The sequence below is a fragment of the Corylus avellana genome, chromosome 4 (genome assembly GCF_965113065.1).
Source record: "Corylus avellana chromosome 4, dhCorAvel1.hap1.2, whole genome shotgun sequence".
Taxonomy (NCBI): domain Eukaryota; kingdom Viridiplantae; phylum Streptophyta; class Magnoliopsida; order Fagales; family Betulaceae; genus Corylus; species Corylus avellana.
Window position 1 is genome coordinate 17,165,512 of NC_142493.1, and position 19,770 is coordinate 17,185,281.

Sequence of the window (19,770 nt, forward strand, 5' to 3'; positions counted from 1 at the left end):
ATCATGTTCACTTTTAAGAATTATTGTATTTACTGTTTGAATATGTAGCTGGAGTTGAAATTACAACCATAGAATCGTTGCAATTTGATTTGGATACGATTGATGCTGCCACGGACAAGTTCTCAGATGATAATAAGATTGGTGAAGAAGGATTTGGCATGGTTTATAAGGTAGGAGTTATTTACTATGCTAAGTTTACTCAATTAGGAATAGTGAATCAGGCCTCGGAACTCTTCTATTTTAGATTCCCTTTGGTTTCGGGGATTTATTTACTTTTTACTTTCACTTTCCTAGATTTTCTCGGTTACCAAACATATAGGATCTGATTTGGTCTATGAGGGGTAGGTTTAATTTTCACATGTTGTGGTCTGATTGGCTACTGTTATCTGGTATTTGATTCGTTTGTCTCATGTTTGTACATTCCTTATTTTGGAACTTTATAATGGGTCCTGTCCAATTTATAACTGAAATAAAGTTTCCTTCACTGTGAAAGCTGATAGAGAAAGGGGGCAGACCGCTTGAATTGATGATTGAGAGGTTAGACATCAATGGCTTCAAGGCACAACAGGAGTGGAGCTTAAACAAATTTATCCCACCGTGTGTGTTTTATGCTTATACTAACTCATATTCATCATCATCATGCAATATCTAAATTGCACTATTTTGGTAATTATAGGTGGTCGTTGATAGCTGGGAGAATTCCAGGACGTACAGACAATGAGATAAAGAATTACTGGAACACTCACCTCAGCAAGAAGTTGATCAGCAAAGGCATAGATCCAAGAACTCACAAGCCATTGAACATCTTCTGGAACTGGATTCGCAAGTCTGATAGTGCCTCTTGGTAACTCTGTAGTGGATACATCTTGGATGTTGACCTTTTTCTTACGAAATTCAGTGGGACAACATGTAGGTTATTCCCACTTACAAATACCAACATAATACCGATAAACTGGTGTTTCCAATATTTTCCCTATCCCAAAACCTCAAAAACCAAATAAATCCCTCTCATCCAAACCCCACAACTTCCCATCTCCTTTTCCTCTTCCCAAGATGATATTCCAACAGCCAAAGAGGAACCTTTACCACCCAATCGCACTCCTAGCCTTCCATGCACTCCTCTCTCAAAGCTCACGCCAACCATTTATTTAAAATGAATGATCTGAATTTAATCGTGTTAGTAATAAAATAAAAATATCTGAAGAAGCTAATGGGTGGTCTAACAATCCCTAAAAAATAATGGAAAAAAAAATCAAAAAAATTCTATGGGTGGCCAAACTACCCCTTAAGGTGGTTGGCCACCACTTGAGAAAGTGGCCAACTACCCCTTCACCACCAAGAGGGTGGTCGATCTGCCTCCCAAGGGTGTGGTTGGAGTGCGCGCGCCAATAACCCTCTAACCCTTCGTGGGGTGCTCCAAACACCCTTAAAAAGTGTCCTGATTTGTAGTCACCTCCAACTCATGTTGCATTCCGTAGCAATAGAAAGTAATCGGAACTAAGAATAATTTCATTGTGATATACTTCTACAAATTGTATTAATCTTTATCTCATACATCAAGTAGAGGTGTGAATAGCCAAGTCTAAACCTGAATCATGATTACTTGCATACATTAAGTTACAATATAACGTTTGATACGTAATTCATAATTATACTATTTCAAGAGCTTGCACTCCTGTTCAGAGGAATAATAGAATGATTCAGGTTCTGGCCGAGACCCGCCTGGGTCACCAGAGACCCACGGCATGGGTCAACTTAGAGGGAAATTTTTCTCCACAGCTTGGGTCAAAGTTTTTCTCCAAATTTCTATTTTGGGTACGTTCTCCTTCCTCCTGTTCCTCCTTTGTTTCTCGTGCTCTGTTCTTGGATTTGTGCCTCCTGTTCTGTGTTCCTCTGTGTGACTGTTAATCCTTGTTTGCGTTTGGGTTGGGGTTTTCCGTGGGTCTCTTCCACCTCATACTTGGACGTGGTGTGTGCTGCCAGACTTGCCATTGCCGGCAGAGACATGATGATAAAAAATATATGGTTTCTTGCTGTTTCCATTTTTGGAAATTAAAACTGAGAACAACCATCCAAAGAATTTGCTAACAAGATCAAATTTTTGTTGGAGAGAGAGAAAGAGCAGTCACCCACGGCATTTGTGACCCAAGCATGGGTCAAGTTTTTTTTCCAATTTTTTTTTTTCTTCCACGTCAGTACGTAAGCTTTGTTTTTAAAACTTATATGTATGTTTAGCATTTCTCTTCTAATAAATGTGAAGTGTCCTTTAACCATATTTAAGTTTTTCAAAAATTAATGTTTGAGTTCCTATATTAGTAGAATGATAAATGTTAAAGAAAATAGGGTAAAGTTTACATACCCTCTTGAAACTACCACCAATTTAACAATGTCCTTCCTAAAGTACCAAAACATTGTCAATGTCTCTCCTAAATCTTGCAAAAGATAAAAATGCTCCTATATATTTCTAAACAAGACAAAAAAAAAAACCCCTATAAATTAAAATAATAATAATAATTTTTCATTTTTTTGAAATTTTTTTTTTTTTAAAGAAGGATTTAAAAAATAATAAAATAATAAAAATATAAAATTAAAAAAAAAAAAAAAAAAAAAAAAAACCCAAATTTTTTTTTAAAACGAAAAATCATAATTTTTTTTTTTAAACGGAAATTTTTATTTAAAAAATTATAATTAAAAACAAAAATTTTCAATTTTTATTAAAAAAAAAAATTTAAATTTTGAAATTTTTTAATTTTTTTTTAATTTATTTTAAATTTGGCCACCCATTGGATTTTATCTTATTTTATTTTATTTTTTAATTTTAGGTTTTTTTAGAAGTTTTGGTATTTTTTGTTTTTATTTTACTAAGAGTAGTTTCGAATTGTGGAAACATTGACAATATTTTGGTAGTTTGAGGGGGAACATTGTTACAATTGAAAATTGGTGGGAAACATTATCAATTGGGTAGTAATTTGAAGGGGGTATGAAAACTTTAGGTTCTTGGATCCAAATTCCATCTTTGAAGGTACAGTAATAATTACTATAAAATGAAATTATATATATATAGCATTGATTTTTATGATCCATTAGGGTGCGATAACTTAAAAATATATATAGCATTTCTCTTATCTTAATTTACAGGGAAAACTTCACAAATGACCCTAAACTATCACACGTTTTGATAAGACCCTTCTAAATTTTAAAAACTCTCAATTTTAAGGAACATGCAGTTGCATTTATGAAAGTGATTATTGCTTAAGAAAATGTATTTCTTTTTAAATTTTGAAATTTTGAGGCATCATATTAAGCCTTTTTGAATTACGAGTGTTTTTATAAAATAGTTCGTTATTCCTTTTACTAATAGTCAGGGTATTACAGTTTGCAATCCCAAATTCATCATTTTTCCCTTTCTTTTTTTTTTTTTTGGTCAGAGCAATTTAGCAAGAAATAAAACAGAAATCAAAATCAAAAGTCGATGGGAGTGCCAACATTAGTTTCCTTCTAATGTACCTATAATAAAAGCATTGATATCACAAGAAACTAACCTTGCCCCCAAAATCAAACTCTCATCCAATAACATCTTTCTGATTTTTATGGATACAAAATGGCACCCAATCTGAGATTAAACATGATTTGGATGGCAGAGCTTCAGTAACTATCGTACAATAAAAGCAAGCACTAAAAAATAAAGGAGAAGAAATAAGGAATGAAAGAACAATAAGCACGAAATTGACATGAAATGCATAGTTGAGTCTTAAATGAATAAGTAAGTCCATTGGGAGAGAGGAAGGTTTATTTGTTGTATTAGGGTGCGTTTGCTATTATGATTTTGCAAGAACAATTTACGTTTTTAAAAGTTATCGCAAAACGTAAGATGTTTAGCATTGTAATTTAAAAAGTACTTAATTTAAAATAGGAAAAAAATATGATTTTTATAAACAGACTAAGGAGTGCTTATTTGAAAATGCGCAAATTTAAATCAAATTCTTTATTTCATATCACAAATATTTGTAAAAAAGTACATTTTAACATGTTTTACTAACCAAAATCATTTCATCCATTCCTTTAACTTTTACATTTCAATCCATAAATACAATTCCATTCTTCAATACTAGAAATTACAATTACAGATATTGAATATGTCACACAAGATTGAGCTTGTATAATGTTAATTGAATTGAGCATTGTGTCAACAAGCATCGGTTGCCTTTTTAACCCATTCCAACATAGATGAATAGGGTTGACCATCTGCACCCATTGAGAAGAAGTGACCATTTAAAACTGAATCGATGAGCACACAAGTGGAGCTTGAATTTCATTATAGAGTACCTGCTCCAAAGGAAAACACCACTCATAATCCAACCGATTTTGAATCTTTTGGGCTTTTTAGTTCGTTTTGGTTTTTGATGGATTAAATTAGACATTTGACTTGAAATAAAAACAAAATTATTAAACTAAATAATGGAAGAAGAAACAGTTTGGGAAAGCATTCTATTCCACTGAGAAATTAGTTGGATGAAGAGAGAAAGTACCATTAACCCATTTGTGCTGAACGTGGGCATTCTTGAGTCATTCTTCTCTTTTCCTATCCCACTCTTTCTCCAACAGAGGACAAAATGAGATATTTACAGTAGTAAGGGAGGCAGGCAACCTGTCGTCTGGCATTAGGGCACCATTCGATCTCCAATTCTGCAAGAGTAGTGAGGCGTTGAAGCCCCTTCTTGTCTAATGATTTCAAATTTGGAAAGCCGTCGACGTGAGGATAAGTAAGAGTGGCAGGCAACAACCCCTCATCTGGAAAGAATTCCACATCTTCAGATTTGTCACCGATTGAGAATCTTCTAACACATAGGAGTTTTTGCAAACCCCACCCTCTCCGTTTCGCAAAGAGTTTGTCACAATTGGAGATGGAAATTTCATTCAAATTGGAAGGCAATCCCCCTTCTGGAAATGACTCAACTTTTGGACAATCTTCTATACACAATCTCTCAAGAGATGGAAGAAGAATGTGCATCTTGTCAGGTAGTGATGGCAAACTCCCACAATCGATGACACGAAAATCTTTAAGGTTGGGGGCACGCAATCCTCCTTTTAGAAAATATGTAAAATTAGGGCATCTATAAATTTTTAGCTCTCTAAGATTAGGAAAAGCTCCACCTTCATTTTCAGCATCAAAAGAAAATCATTCCTCCCACTTCAACATCTTCTCGAACCTTACAAATTTCAAGGCAACAAATGGCTTAATTGAAGAAGATCCACTGCCATAAAACTCACGACCTATTGTAATAACTCCATTCAACCCAACAATAGAGAGGTCTTGCTGAGAGGGTAATTGCCCAAGTGGTGGCAAGCTACAACAAAATTTACAGTATTCTAGACGAAGAGATGCTATATTAGACAATGAAGCATTCCCTACCCAATCTAGAAATCTTTTACCACCATACTTGTTGATAGCGAGCACTTTCAAGTTTGAATGGGGTTGGAGACTATCAAGTACAATTATATGACTTTCTGAAGCATTTGTACCAACTTTCCACTCCAATACCAACTCCACAAGGTACTTCATGTCCCTCATTTTTATGTCCTTAGCATCCGTGGGACATTCAACATTTTGGAGCCCAAAAATAGAAAGCGATCCCTGAAGATTTGTAAGTGTTTGTAGCTCTCCAATGCTAGATCCACTTTCTATTTTACCGACAATAAATTTAGTTAACGTTCAAAGACATTTTAGCTTACCCAGATTTGTCGGCATCTCCTTTATGCAAGTTTTAGTAAAACTAAGATGACGCAAATTAACGAGTTTATGCGTATCTCTTGGCAAGGCAGCAAGAAACTAACAATGTGATAAATTCAATATTTGCAAATTGCCCAACTTACATAAGGAATCAGGCAATCTTTTAATCCCAGTGTAAGAAAGGTCTAATATGAGAAATGGCGAGTCTTGCTTCGAACTTCATGAGAATAATCATCTTCAAGGCTTAAAGCGAATTGTTTAGATATAAATTTTGCCAAATCACTGACAAGATCATTACATATTTATTGCGACTTGATCGTTGGAATAATGATATTGATACAAGAGCAAGGAAGTAATCATCACCAACTTCTTCCATTGTTTTGTTTTTGGGTTGTGGTAATAAGTCTAACGCCATCCATAATAAAAATAATTTATCTTTTTTAAAAGTATAATCCTTTAGGAATATGGAGCAGTATGCAAAGCATCGCTTTAAACGTGATGAAAGATACTTATAACTTAATCTTAAAGCAGGAAGATTGTCTATCTCCTCAACTGATAAATCTCATAATTCACTTTTGAATACCTTATCCCATTCATCAACATCTGTAGTGACCTAAATAATTAACTAAGCTTAGGTAGCTTAATTAAATGATTAATTTGGACTTTGGATCTCTAAGGATAGCTAAAAGGGCACTTTAGGTATTTTTGAACTTTTGGACCGGATGTACGCTAGGGTCAGCGGACGTACGCTAGGGTTAGCAGACGTACACCCCTATCGTTAATAGAGGACGTACGCAGGGGGACTACTGTACGCACGCTGACAATAGTACATTAGGGACCACATGGACGTACGCCTGGGAACAATCGGGACGTACGCTGCTTTTTGGAAAACCTCTGAGAAATACCTGGACGTACACTACAGCCTTTGGACCGTTGTTTAACTAGTATCGAGCGTCCGCTACTTTTCAGGAGAGTTGGTGAACGCTTCAGATTCCCTTCCCCTATAAATACCCCTACCCCCTTTTAGTTTCACATGCACTGTTCACTGCCTAAATTGCCCCTAGGCTACTAAAAACCCTTGTGTGTGTGTGTTTTGTGAGATTTGTGAGCTTTTGTGCTTCCGGAGAGGAGGTTCCTAAAGTTTCGCTTCAAGAAGGTAATGCTCTTTAACCTAGCTCATTACTTAGTTGTTACGCTGTTCTAATGCTAGCTTAGTTGTTAGTTTTTAGTTTCTACCTAGATTGTGCTTTAATCTTGTTAAAGTTAGCGTTTATCTTGATCGGATGTATTATCTTTTGCATGGTGACCTCATTTGGAGATAGGAGGTCACATAAATCCATTTAGATGGATTTAGAAACAATTTGGGAGGATAGGTGGACATTTGGAACAAATGAGGTTCTACCTGAAACTTTCTAGGCGGACGTATGTTAAGTGCTAAATTATTCATATTTTGGCCCTTAACTTACATTTGTTAATCCGTTAGTTTTGGTTAATTTATGTCATTTTAGTTATTTTATGTGTTTTCTTTGTTTTTGTAGGTCTTTGGAAGAAAATGAAGCAATCTTAAAAGTTTCGGGCTTTAAGAGCGATTTTGAAGAAAATTGGAGGCTCTGGTAGTGCGATCGATTGCAGGGGAGCTACAATCAAGCGCACTACAGGCAAAGACCATGAGCGCAAGGCACCTGCGATTGAACGCCCAGCACAAGAGGATCGATCGCAGTCCTGCAATCGTTTGCACATGGGCTGCAATCGAGTGCACCCGTGCGTGATGAGCAAGTCAGCCGCTAGCCTTGATATGGAAAGTGTGATTTTTAGGGTTTTGTAGCTTTGTGCGAACTAGAGCTCAAACCCTACGATTTTTAGGGTTTCTAGAGTACTCCTAAGGCGTATAAATAGACTCTTAAACCTCTAGAATAGAGACACAATTTCCAAGGAGAAGAATTTGAGCTCTTCCAGTTCAAGTTTCGAGTTTATTCTTTTCCTTTCTATTTTATGAAGATGTTTAACATCAAACTCATGTGTAACTAATTTACTTAGTAGGGCTAGATTGAAGCCCTAGTTATGTTTAGTTAATATTCAATATTGGAGCCTTTCTGATGATCATGTTGTTATATTTAACTTGATTAATTCCTGCTTTTATGAATTCCCCATATGTGTTTGCCTGATCAACATATACATGTGGTATGGACTAGTTAGTTAAATCAATTTGGATGACCAAGTCTTGAGTTTAATAAAAGTAATAAAAGAAATCCACACCGGATTCTTGGGTTAATCAACATGGGGAACTGGGAGTATACACCCATGCCCTAGGCCTCATGTGTTTGTCGATTTTCACATAATTATGCTTTCTTAAATAACAACTTAGGATACACCCATGCTAAATCCTTTAAGAAAGAAAAGAGTTAGAATACACGCTCATGCCTAACTCGTTGCTTAGGAAAATCCATAGCTTAAGGAGTATACACCCACGCCCTTAGGTTGACAAACATTAGATATGCATAACATGATCAAAGCACTAGCATACTGTTATATTATCTAAATATAATTAGTGGTGGATATCGAAGCCCTACCTTTTTATTATTATCAACTCAAAATCAATCTTGATTTTATTTTTCTTTGGAAATTTATTTTAAGCAAAATTTAGCAATCCTCGTGGGAATGATCACGTACTTGCATCATATACTATTATTTTGACCTTGTGCACTTGCGGGTAAAACGTACAATTATTTGCTTATTAATTTAGGTAGATATTTGCACAACAACGTACGGTCTCAACACTGGACGTATTGTCAAGAGTAATTCAGGGAAAACGTCATTTCAACCAAGCCATCCAATAGCTCCAGTTTTCATGTTTTTGAGGTTGTTTTAAGTTAGACTTAGGACTAATAGAAGGTTTTCCACAGATTTGGAGGACTCAGAACATTTGAAGATTTACTCGGATGACTTAGTAGACCCAGGTGAGTTTTAACTCACATAATACTCGGCAGTATTTTTCCCATAACTGCACGTCTATTTTTTTTTTTTGTACCGAAACATACATATTTACAACTCTAACAATGTATAATTGTTGCACATGAACTCTAGCTTTTCTAAAGAAAAAAAACGTTATGCTGAATATGTTAAGGAAAGTGAGACTTGTAAAGAAACATACATATAAAATACAGATAAGATAATTTGCATCATATGACATGGTACACCGGTACGTGCGGTATAATGGTCATGGGCTTACTATACACATTAGCTTTATGGTCAAAAGTGTAAGTGTTATATGGGCTTTGGATCCAATGGTTTCATGACCAGGCACAGTCATTCCCAAATGACTTGGCCACTATAGGATAGACATCATTAGCGGCGTGGGCCACCCGAGGTCGGACTCGGTCGTGCCGCTAATATTATGTACAGTAGCATACAATGGCTAGGGTACCGGCATTGTATTACAACTCCCTCAGGACAACGCCAACCCTGCTGAGAAGGGGACAGTGCCAACATTGTTATTATTATTTGTAACAAAGTTGGATATTCGATGTGTTTCATCCAACAGATACTTCGAATCAATCGATTGAAATCGGATATCCATTGTGATTCGTAAATCAAACGGATACATTGGATGATTTGATTTCAATTGCGTATTCGTTGTGATTTGTTAAACGGTTGGATTCGTTGAATGTTTTAATACACGTTTTTATAGATCATAAAACAATGTATAGGGCTTATTTGTTTGTCGGTAGTATGAGTCAAACATGAGAATGGATTGTTTTGATTTGGTTAGCTGAATTTTGAAAACCTTACTATTTTATTCATTTGATTTACAATCATTTTTCATTTAGTTTACCTTTTTGCACGACAAAATCACACGAAATTCAAAACTAGGTTAAAATAGAGTTGATTTAGATAAAGATTAAATTTCACTACACAATTCCATGTGGATCGACGTTGCACTTTCATAAACTGTACTACACATGACTCTTGCACTTGTGAGTATCATTTTAAAACTCGCAACATGTTTTTGGCGCCGGTGCCGGGGAGTTGTTTCATTTGTGAAATTGATTTTTGTTTACATTGATTTTATTTTTCTACTAGTTTAAGTAGATTTTCTGTTTTCTTTTCTTTTTGAAATTTTATTTTATTTTATTTTTATTTGTTTCTGTGTTTTTATCTAACAATAAAAAAAAGAGTGTTTTTTTGGTGTATTTTCGTTTCTGTTTCAGTCTTTGCCGGAAAAACCCCATCCCTACCAAGCCGCTCAAGCGCACTTTGTTGTGCAAATTTATTTAACTCGCAAGTGCACGAATCGATTGTAGTTTTATAGATTGCAAGTGCGAGGTCGATCCCACAGAGAATTGTATTTTTGAAAGAGCAATTTATATCTAAACTAATTAAATCCTAATCTAGTTCCAAAAGGGTTTTGATTTTTGAGTTTTGAAAATTAAGGGATAAACATAAACTAAATAAAATAAGTAAATCTAAGGATAAAGGTACTAAGGTTTGGGAATTCACACTCACCAAATCATAACAACATACTTTATGTTCATCAATATTAATCCGAAGTTCTCAAAAATTAAATCATAGATATGTTTTACTATGCTTCAAAGAATTAATCAAAACCATCCAATGTATCCATTCATTGACCAAATCACAAAAGGAATCCAAATTGAATTGAAACACCAGATGTATCCGTAGAACAAATCACAAGGGATATCCAATTTTTATGAGTTAAAAGCCAAGCAATCAATCATATGAAATTATCTCAAATCATCACATGTATCCTTGAATCACAAGAGATATCCAAGAATCAATCCATACAATTGATTAAAAGTAAAACAATTGAAATAAAAAACCCAATAAAATCAGAATAATAAAAACTTACATAAAAGTATTGATGTTCTTCATCGGTGAGGCTTCATCCCCAACCTTAGTTGGGAATTTAGCTCCACATAAAAATAAAATCTAAACCTAAACCTAAACCTAAACTAAAAAGATAAAAACTGTAGAATTTTGCTCTCTAGGATTGTGTCTTTTTTTTTGAATGCAAAGAAGTCTATTTATAGGCTTAGGGAAGTCCTAGAAGCCCAAGTAAACCTAGATAATTCGGAGGTCTGTCTCCCAGTCAAAATAGAAGTCTCAAATCGGAGTAGGATTCGTCCAAATTTGTGTCTCTTAATTGCGGGGCGATTTTGACATAGTAACTCTACGAATTAGGAAAATCCTATTTCACGATAAATTGTAGTATTTTGACTTAGCTTTCTAATTCCATTTGAATCACTTCAATCCGATATTTGAGAAGAAAGTTACAGTCAAAATACTGAGACGTATACAAAATCTGAATTTGAATCTGATTCGAAATCTTATCCAATCTGATCTTTAATCTGATTTAACCTTTTCCTTGGATTTGGTTGAACTTAACCACATCATCTAGGTCTTCTCAAAGTATTCTTTCTTCCAAACTTTGCATTTTTCCCTTTAAAGCTGTAGCTTTTCTTCAACGACCTACAAAATACTAAAAACACAAAACTAACACAAAATATTAAATAACGACACAACTAAAGGATTAACTAATGTAAATAAAGGGGTCCAAATATGCAATATTTGACACTTGTCACACTTCAACACGCTTGAGTGCACCCGAGCATAAGGCACCAAGGATCCTGCGCACCTGCGCTCGACCCTTCCACAGTTGCACTCAAGCTTATAGCAGACGAACGCACGAGCGCAATTCATTGCTGCTTGAGAGCACTAGCACAGCAGCAGCACACCAAACAGACCAGCGCACACCTGCGCTCGATCCTGCTTCACCTGCGCTCGAGCGCATCTCTGCAGATAGCTTCAGCAAACCGGCAACAACTAAGAAAAATTTTCATTTTGTGATTATTTTATTTTCTGTTTTTGTTTTTATTTTTCTGTTTTTGCATTTCTTATTTTTGTGATTGTTTTATTTTTGTTAGTTAGTTTATTTTAGCACTTGTTGTTTGGTGTATGCTTGGTCGGAGATCCTTGAACTTAGAGTTGATACCCTTAGATCCCGACATAGAAAGAGCTCTTAGGAGAAATCGGAGAGCACCTGAAAGAAACTGTTGAGATGGGCGCAACATACCCCAAAATGTGGAGCAAGCTAGGGTTGAGAATGAGCGAGTGAGAGCTGAAAATGTGGACTATACTAGATCTCTTGGGGATTTGTTCACATTTGTTACGACAAATTCTCCTTCGTGCATAGTATTGCCACCAACTAATGCCACCCATTTTGATCTAAAACCTCATATCATCAACCTCCTACCCTCATTTCATGGCTTAGAGCTTGAAAATCCTTACAGTCATGTGAAGAAGTTCGAGGACACCTGTGCCACATTCAAGTTTCAAAACTTCTCCGAGGAGTATATCCACCTTAGACTTTTCCCTTTCTCGTTGCATGATAAAGCCAAGGCATGGTTGGACTCCAACACGCCCGGTTCCATTACATCTTGAGAAATCTTGTTAAACATGTTCTACAATAAGTTTTTCTTGATGTCAAAAGTCAACGAGTGTCTAAAGGAGATCAGTTCTTTCACTTAGGAGGAGGATGAGAAATTTTCAGAGAGTTGGGAGAGGTTAAAGGAGTTATTGATAAGATGCCCTTCACATGGATATGACAAATGGAGACTCGTTCAGTTCTCCTACCAAGGATTGACTCAATCCAACTGTAGTATGATTGAGTCTATGAATGGGGGAGCATTTTTGAGTTAGAGGGGGGATGAAGCCTACAAGACTTTGGATAAGTTGCCCGACAACTCCCAGCAGTAGGGGTCTTTCGAGTTGTTAGGACAAATCAGCCCGTATCCCCAAGAGAGGATGCATCGATGAAGTGAAGGAAGATACGGATTTAAGGATGAAGATAGATGCTCTCACCAAGAAGGTCGATGCTCTCGCTGTGAGCTAGTCCATCAATGCTGCCAACACATTCAATGTTGATAGTTGTTCCATCTGTGCTAGTCCTATGCACTTAGCACAGAATTTTCCATCTTTACCGACTTTTGCCGAGTACCCTATGGAACAAGTGAACGCTTTCAATGATTATTGGAAGCAGTCAAATGGACCATACTCAGAGACCTACAATTTAGGGTGGCAAAAACACCATAATTTCTCATGGAAGCAAAACCAGCCAATGAATCAGGGAGGAGCCCCCTCATCATGCTCAAAATTAATACCCTCCCGAATTTCATCAATCGGTTCAGAATCATGGTCGATCGGCTCATCCAGCACCATCTCCTGCATACCAAGCACCCACTCAAGTGCAAGCATCTTCTGCACAGTCTACTTTGGAGGACACTCTCAAGGCCTTCATGCTGCTCATAGGCCAATCTATAAGTGAAGTGAAGAATGCTACTATGGTGAACACCCAGGCAATTGCCTAGATGGAGAATCAGATTGGACAGATAGCCAATCACTTGGGTGAAAGAGAGAAGGGAAAGTTTCATAGTCAACCCATGCCCAACCCTAAGGGACAATTTGCGGTTGGAAGTTCTTCAGATCTTGCGCACAGGCAGGAACATGTGCAAGCGATTGTCACACTTCGGTCAAGGAGACAAGTGGACAATCAAGTGGTTTTGCAAGAAGAGAACCCTGCTATGCCTCAAGGGCAAGAACGTGGCATCAATGAGAAAAGAGAGTCAGAGTCATCTAAAGCCACACCCACTGTTGAGGATCCCCCTAGGTCGTTTGTGCCTAAAGTACCTTACCCTGAAAGATTACAAGCGCCTAAGAAAGGAGGGAAGTTTGAGGACATTTTGGAGGTATTCAAACAAGTTCAAATCAATATCCCGTTTTTGGATGCCATCCAACAAATGCCGTCATATGCCAAGTTCTTGAAGGACATGATTACTGTTCAGAGGATGACGAATGTCCCGAAGAAAGTGTGTTTGACCGAGCATGTTAGCTCAATCTTACAATGCAAGCTGCCCATCAAGTACAAGGACCCTGGGTGTCCTACTATCTTTTGCATGATAGGAGTCAGTCGAATTGAGAAGGCTATTTTGGATCTTGGAGCAAGTATGAATCTCCTACCCTACTCAGTCTACCTGTAATTGGGGTTAGGAGAATTGAAGCCTACATCCATGACGCTTCAATTGGCTGATAGGTCGGTTAAGATCCCCAGGGGAATTGTAGAGGATGTATTGATCAAGGTGGATAAGTTCTATTTCCCTATAGATTTCATTGTGCTAGATACGGAGCCGGTTCAGAATAGTGGGATTCAAATACCGATAATTCTAGGGCGACCATTCTTAGCTAAGGCTAACGCCTTGATCAATTGTAGGATGGGGGTGATGAAGATCTCCTTCGGAAACATGATAGTGAAGCTGAATATCTTTGATATCAACAAGCAGCTACTGGAATATGATGAGGTCAGAAGTGTATGCTTGATTGAGGAGATCATAGAGGAGACTATTTATGAATCAAGCATAGAGGACCCCTTGGAAGCATGCCTTGCTCAGTTCAGAGACGATTTGGACTTGGACAAGTTACTTGAGTAGGCAGATACGATTTTGGAGACTGCTCCTTTGGTGAGCAGTGAAAGTGGGGAGACCATAGTGTCAGAGCCCCCTAAGAAGGAACTTAAGCCTTTACCGAAAACCCTCAAGCATAAGTTCCTTGGTCCAGCCGAATCTTTGCCTGTAATCATAGCTTCAGATTTGGTAAATGCTCAAGAAGAAAATTTGTTGGATGTTTTGAGAGAGCACAAGGAAGCTATTGGCTGGACCACAGAAGACATTAAAGGAATCAGCCCCTCAATGGTAATGCACAAGATACATCTGAAGAATGCCAAGCCATCGAGGGAGGGACAAAGGAGGTTGAACCCAACTAAGCAGGAAGTTGTGAGAGCAGAAGTGCTCAAGTTGTTGGATGCAGGGATCATTTATCTAATTTATGATAGCATGTAACATCCCCAGCCCGTTAAGGCTGAGTTTGCCACTTTTCTTCTTTTACAACAAAAGTTTTTTGCAAAGATCTATAAGGTCTATCAGAATACTTGATTTTAGAGGATACGAAAAATGTATAAAACATTATTCAAGAGATTTTATTACAAGCGAAATTAGAAAACATTAAACTTTAGTTGCGGAATATCATATCATTACAATAACTTATATGAAAAGACTTTGAAAATTAATAATTATTCCCACCCCATTCCGGCCTCCTATTCCAGCATCCTTTCTACCTGAAAACAAGAAATAAAACTGAATGAGCCCAAAGGGGGCCCAGCAAGTAAAATCCACAACCATAAATAGTTTTACTCCTTGTTCTCAGTTTTGAAAATCATTTTCGCAAATAAATATAATTCTAGCCATAATAATATCTGTATGTACGGTTGCATCTCCCGTAACATATACATACTATTACATCTAGTAATAGATCATCGTTGTAAATCATCTTTATAAATCATCATCATAATGCATCATTATAAATAATCTCTGTAAATCATCATAGCATATCATCGTTGAAAATATAGTATCATTTTCTCATAATAAGGCCCATGTACACTATTACCCCTGTGCACGAGGGTTGCGGGTCCTGTGACCATGGCACTGAACTGTGGCCACAGCCATGCCCGACCGTCAATTAACTCTTTCTTGGTGCACTCAACGGTCTAGTTGATGGAATACCACCTTCTGGCATAGCCTCTTTCAGTGGTTTCGCCTCCATCCGAGTATCGGTACCGAACTCTCATCTTATCTTATCTTGGGGCCAAAAATACTCTCCTCCATACATGTGCCCTCATTTCATAAACATTTATCTCATCTCTTGTACTTTTCTTTGTACTTCTTTTGATGCATCTTAGGGCAACATGTAGGAGGGTTTATCATCATTTTTCTTTCTTATAATCATCATCATTTCTCAACTTTCTTTTCTTAAAATGGAAACTTTTCCAAATATAAACTTGTTGTGCTTAAAAAGCCTTTAAAGAAATATAAACTTTCTAAATAATTCTTTTAGAAATCCTCCATGCATGCAACATAACTTCATAATACGTAAATAAAATAATCATTTACAATTTACTAAAGAATGAATAAATAGCATGACATGAAGTAACTTTAGAAGGGGTAGTGAATTTACTTACCTCTAGACTGAAGCTAGAAGTGGTATGAAGGAATCTAGTTGCTCCAATATGACTAACACCACTAGTATATCTTTTGAAACTAATTTCTAAAGTCCGCTATCTCTTGTGTTCTTTCTTTCTTGTAGCGCTTGGTCTCGCCCTTTCTCTCTCTGTTCTGAGTAAACACTCTTAGAAAGAAGAAAGACCGAGTAAAAAGCGGAAGAAGGAAGAATATATGCAAGAGATGGGAGAGGAGATGAGTGGTGAAAATTCTGAAGGAGAAGAGCTCTATTTATAGGAGAAAATCAAATACTATTCCACCAACCCTACACTATTCCACCAACCCTTTACTATTTCACCAACCCTATACTATTCCACCAACCCTACACTATTCCACCTTCAATTTACGATTATACCCTCATTCTTTCTTCAATTTACAATTATACCCTCATTTTACTATTTCACCAACCCTATACTATTCCACCAACCCTATACTATTCCACCAACCCTACACTATTCCACCTTCAATTTACGATTATACCCTCATTCTATCTTCAATTTACAATTATACCCTCATTTTACTATTTCACCAACCCTATACTATTTCACCAATTACCATTCTCTAATTACCACTCTCATAAATTTCCCAAGAATTAAAATCCTTAGCTACAATGGATATTAAAATAACATCATTATCAAAATAATCTATTTAAATAGCTTTGAAAATTCTGGGACACTACAATCTTCCCTCCTTATTAGAATTTCGTCCTCGAAATTAAAACCTATAATATTATCGTCCAATCTTCAAGTTGAGGGATTCAGATAATATTCCTTTCAATCCTTCATCAAAGCTTACTCTCTTTTATCATATTGAAATTCCATCTCCTTCTTCTATGAGTAAATCTTATTCACAGTCTAAAGTCTCAATTTCTGCAATCATTCATCAATTCACACTAAAATCTTACCTCAAAATCTTTTCCATTGTTTCTTTCCAACCTCAATAACAACGATCGAGTTATTCATTAACAGTCTACAATCAAGGTTTTAAACATCAAATTAATAAATCATGTGATCAATAGTTCATACCTCCAAACATCATAGTCCTCATTTCAAGCCTGCAATAATTCTCTCGATCTAATTTAATCAATCTTATCAAAAAGGTGTAAAAATCATCCCCGCCTATATTCTTTTTAGTATCTCAGTATTCCAAATCATGCATACGAAATTTTAATATGATGCTCTAATAATTATTAACTTCTCACCATCATAAACCTGTAAAAGTAAATAGCACCAACATTCTACAGTTTATATTTTCCAAAAGCATTACTACATGAATATACCTCAGAAATGACATCATAATTCGATTCATTCTAAATACACAACCGTTTCTATTTTCTCATCCCAACTTTTGTGTTGATGCTACAATATCAGCGAAAATCTTTCAGTACTACATCTTTACTTGATAAATCATAACTCAATAATAGAAACTCGTAATTATGATTTCAACTCAAACGAAATACACGATTACATCAAATGTAAGATTCTCATCCATTCTTGACTAATACATGCTGTGCTTTGCTGCGTTCTAGAGATGAAATTGATAAGCAAGCAAAGTAGGATATGGGTAAGTTTCCAAGCTGGATGTCCCAAAACACTCATGTTATAATTTCTCTCCCTTGGGTCTTGCAAGGTCAAGAAGAGAAAAGAGAGAAAGATAGTCCTGTTGCTTTCTAGAAATGAAGATTTGAAAAGCATTTCAGGACATGGCATGTATGTGAGACTTTCAAAATACCCACATCGGATGCTCTCTCTCTTCTGTCATTTACGAAGACTGAGAAGGAAAGAGAGATATTTAGCCTGAGAAGCATGATCAAGGATAATCTTGCTTCATCAGGACATGATCAACGATAATCTTGCTTCAATGGTTTACTACTGAGAGTATAAGGAGTTGGGTTTGTGAATCAAATCGTGAGGCGGCATTTTTCTCTTGAGGACACGCTCAACTAGGAGGAAAAGTCGAGCTTTCATTGTATGGAAGGCTATTAACAGAAGATTTCAGGCGAAGGGGTATGATCAGAAGGCATGTGTTGCAATGGAGAAAGAGGTGGGAATTTATAGGAAAGATTTCTGGTAATGAACGAGCGCGTGGAGCGCGTTGGCATGACAATTCATTCAGTTGCCCACGCATGGTATTTGAAGTCGTTGATTGAACAGTGGGTTTGAAAAATGAGCTCAGTCGAATTTATGACAGGAGACAAGATCCTACTTCCACAGGATCTTTTGACAAAATTTCCATCGCGGCCCGAGGTCGCCTAACGCTTTGTTGTTTACTGTTTATTTCACCTGAAGTGAAAAATTCCTTTAAAGCCACTCGTCTGCTGCTTCCAGAAACTTCACAAAATTTCTTCAGTTCCTAACGCTTAGTCTCTTCTCAGTACTTCATCTCTCCCAATTTCTTCGTATTCTCAATTATTTTTCCTTACTCTCCTAAATATGGGAGTATCATCATCATCTGTTAACAACCTCGATTTGAATGTTGCTCCTGCAGCACAACCCATTGTTATGCCTGACGTGCAACCGGAGGTGCCTGTTGTTCCCCCTGAAGTGTCTGCTATTCATCCCGTCGTACCTGTTACACACCCTAATGAACCTGCTGCATATCCTAACGTATGGCAGCCAACTTTTGTCTTTGACAATCGTCCTATCACTATTCACGATTCTGTCATGCTCCATGATTCTACTGCTGTAGCAGTGGCCAAAGGTTTCGTAATTCCACGGGATCAAACGTTCTTAGCTGATAGGTCGGATACTGATGCTATTAATAACTCATTGGCATTCAGTATCCAAGGTGCTGCTTCAGTTTCTGACATGGCACAACGTTTGAGTGCCAGAAATGTTGAGCTAAAAGTCTCAAGAAACCAAATCGGGGTCTTACAGCGACTGCTCAAATACTACAAACGAAAACACGTGGATTTGAAGCAGGAGAATACTCAGCTGAAAAAGATGATGTTATCTTACGCAGAATACTTGGGACCAAAGATGCTAGAAATGGAGAAGAATACCGAACGTCTCCAGCGACAGCACGAAAAACTCCGGGTCGATGTTCAGGGGTGTTGCAAGTCTCTCCGCACACGCTCTAGTCAGGTACCTCATTAGAAATAAATATTCTCTTTGATAATTCAATTATATAAATATACGATTATGCTCATACTAGGTTTTCTCTGTGCAGAAATAATCTTCCTGGAGCAGCTCTGAGGAATCATCTGCTCATCATTACCACGTATCTCTTTATGCAACAAATTCCCTTTTTTTTTTTTTTTTTTTTTTTTTTTTTTTTTTTTTTTTTTATGGACACTGGTATGTAATATTATAAGGAGCTTGTTCTCCAAACATTTCTTTTCGTAATCATTCAGTGCTCATTCAATATTCATTATGAAATCATTCTGTCATTGTAATAACTTCCTTTAAACAAACAATCTGTTTAAAAAAGTTAATCACTCAATAAAACATCTAAGTATGCACCATCACATGTTTTCAACCTCTAAAATACCTTAATATCATTGAACATATATCTTATAAGAGAAATTTAGATCATGTCACTATATTATATCACTGTATCATATTGTCTTTCAACTCTTACCTTTATGCTTCAATTTACCTCAAGAATAATAATCCATTTTCTTTACTTAGTAAAAGAAAATTATATCAAAAGCTTTGGCATGTAACTAAAATTTCTCATAATTTCATATCCACTAATGCCTCAAAATTTAAATATTATCCACAACCTAGGAGCATCAATTCATCCTCAAAACTTTAAGCATCACTTCAATATAATTTACCTCAATTACAGAAAACCTAGCACCTCAAATTCTAAGAATCACCTCAAAGATTTCATGAATTGTACCTTAAAGTCATCACAATCATCCAAAAATATCAAAATCCTTAAACCACAAATTTATATATCAAAATATCTTAT

The 19,770-nt window shown here is 36.4% G+C and overlaps 1 pseudogene; it reads right to left on the minus strand.

Moving 5' to 3' along the window:
• Positions 1 to 4,488: 4,488 nt before the first annotated feature.
• LOC148586382 (putative disease resistance RPP13-like protein 1) lies at positions 4,489 to 5,752 on the minus strand (annotated as a pseudogene).
• Between the last annotated feature and the right edge of the window lie 14,018 nt (positions 5,753 to 19,770).